Below are 2,880 nucleotides of genomic sequence, written 5' to 3'. Positions count from 1 at the left end.
ATATAATCCCCTCCCTGGGGGATGGACAGCAGAAAAGTGGATGAAGGGAGACGTCGGACAGTGTAAGTAAAACATGACAAAATAATAATAATTGATAAATTATCAAGGGTTCATGAGGGAGGGGAGAGCAGGGAGGGAAGGGAAAACATGAGGAGCTGATACCAAGGGCTCAAGTAGAAAGCAAATGTTTTGAGAACGATGGTGGACAAATGTACAAATGTGCTCGACACAATGGATGGCTGTATGGATTGTGCTAAGAGTTGTACAAGCCCCCAATAAAATGATTTAAAAGGAAAAAAAATCCTTCAATCAACTGAGAATGAAAATATAACATATCAAAACCTTTGGAGCCCATCAAAAGCAGTACTCAGAGGGAAATTAATAACAATAAATGCCACATCTAAAGAAACGAAAAAGTCAGAATCAATACTTGAACCCAATATCCAGAAATTAGAAAGAGAAGCACTAAAAATAAACTTACAGCCACCAGAAAGAATACAACAGAAATAATAAAGATTAAAACAGTAATAAGAAATTAGAAAACAGAAAAACAACAGAAAGAATCAACAAAATAAGAAGTTGGTTCTGGAAAGGATTAAATTGATAAAAAAAAAAAATCAATAGAACACTGGCCAATCCAATAAGGGAAAAGGAGAAAATGAAAATGTGACACAAATCATAAATGAAATGGTGACATCACAATAGAATCAATGGAAACAAAAAGAATAATAACAGAATAAAGAACTGCACTCTCACAGATGTAAAAGCCCAGGCAAAATGGACGAATTTCTAGAAACACACTCCATCCCCAAACTAACATGAACTCAAGTAGGATCGACCTGTAGCAAGAGTAAATTGATCAGGCTGTTTATCAATTAAATCTGGGCTCGGACCACTTCCTGAGGCACTCGAGGAAAGACAGATACACGATGGGGGTCAACTCTATCTCATCTCTACTGCTGTAGGAGACATAAGAAGGAAGACATACATGATTTCTACAATTCATTCACAGAAGACTTGACATCCATTCTAATCAAACCACTCCAGAAAGGATGGAAAACTCCCAAATTCATTGTATGAAGCAAGCATAAGGCTGTTACAAAAATAAAGCAAAAACGTCACTTAAAAGGAAAATTATAGGTCAATAATCTTCATGAACACAAACACGAAAACGTCACTAAAAATGAAAATTATAGGCCAATAATCTTCATGAACACAAACACAAAAACTCAACAAAATTCTGGCCAATAAGAACTAGCAATATAAAATAATAATAATACATCATGACCTAATGAAATTCATGCCAGGTATGCAAGGATGATTCAACATTAGTAAAACAATGAATGCAATCCACCGCACAAATAAAGCAAAGGGAAAAAACCACAGGACATATTGATCAATGCAGAAAAGACATCTGACAAAACCCAAACGCCCATTCCTGACTTTAAAAACACCCAACAAAATAGGAACAGAAAAGAAAATCCTCAACATAATTACGACCTCATATACAAAACCAATGGCCAACATGATTCTCAATGGAGAAACTGAAAGCATTCTTCTTGCAAATGGGAACCAAAAAAGGTGCGTTTATCACTGCTCCTTTTCAATACGGGCCCAAACAAAAGAACAGGTGTAAAAACAGCCCAGGACCAGTTGATGTTCTGTTACGTTGTACATAAGATTGCTGTGAGTTGGAACTGATCTGACATCACCGAACCACAACATTCAATATTGTTCTGAAAGTCTTAGCCAGAGCTGTAAGGTAATACAAGGAAATTAAAGACATCCAAGTTGGCAATGAAGAAGAAAAATCCTATTTGCAGATGGTATGATCCTACAGACAGAAAGACTCAGGAAGATAATTATTAGAATTAATCAAAAGTGCCATCAAGGTGGCAAGGCGCAATATCATCATACAAAAATCAATAGGATTCCCTTATATTGACAAAGAAAGCTCTCAAAAGAAAATTAATAAAACAATACCATTGACAATAACCACCCCCCAAAATGAAATACTTAGGAATAAATCTAATCAGGGAGTTAAAAGACCTATATCAAGAGAACTACAAACATTACTAAAAGAAACCAAAAGAGACCTACAGAAATGGAAGCATACATCATACTTGTGGTTAGGAAGACCTAACATAGTGAAAATAACAATAGTACTTAAAGCAGTCTACAAATACACTGCAATCCTGATCCAGATTCCAATATTATTCTTTAAAGAGGTAGAAAAATGAATCCCTAACTTTATATGGACAAAATAGTCTCTGGATAAGCAAAACACTGTTTATAAAAGAACAAAGTAAAAAGCCACTCACTTCCTGATCTCAAAACACAGTCACTGGCTAAAGGGTAGATACAGGTTAACTTGGGTAACGGGGAAAGCAATATACAATAAGAGAGTTGTAGCCGGAATATGACTAGAACTTGGATACAAATCAAGGCTTTAAGGATGCACATTAGGGTCAGCGTGTATCATGCTGATTCTCAAGGAAATGCAAACATTCCTTGCGTGCGTGTGTGTGTGTGTGTGTGTGTGATTCCTGGAGTTTGTTTGGTCCTTGTTCTTTTCTTTATAGATTGTATCCTTACAGCACCAGATGACTTGCTTTCTTAGGTAATGTAGTTTTGAGAAAGTCATTTTTTAGACTTAAAAATAATTGGAGTAAATGTAACCAGTCACTTATTCCTAAACTTGAACAGGAATAAACAGAGAGGACACAGCTCAGTTCCTTGGTACATGCCTGAGTGAGCTGTAGTCCTCTGCTTTTTTACAGACTCATTCTGTGTGCTTCTCGTTCCTCTGCATCTCCATTCATTTACAACAGCGAAGGTTTGGTAAAAACAGTAATGGAGGCTGGGGAAGACACTGGGGGC

This window comes from Echinops telfairi, unplaced genomic scaffold (assembly GCF_000313985.2).
Source record: "Echinops telfairi isolate 266 unplaced genomic scaffold, ASM31398v2 ScPeMD7_6273;HRSCAF=7185, whole genome shotgun sequence".
NCBI lineage: Eukaryota > Metazoa > Chordata > Mammalia > Afrosoricida > Tenrecidae > Echinops > Echinops telfairi.
The sequence above is the reverse complement of the archived record's forward strand: the minus strand, read 5'-3'. Positions refer to the sequence as shown.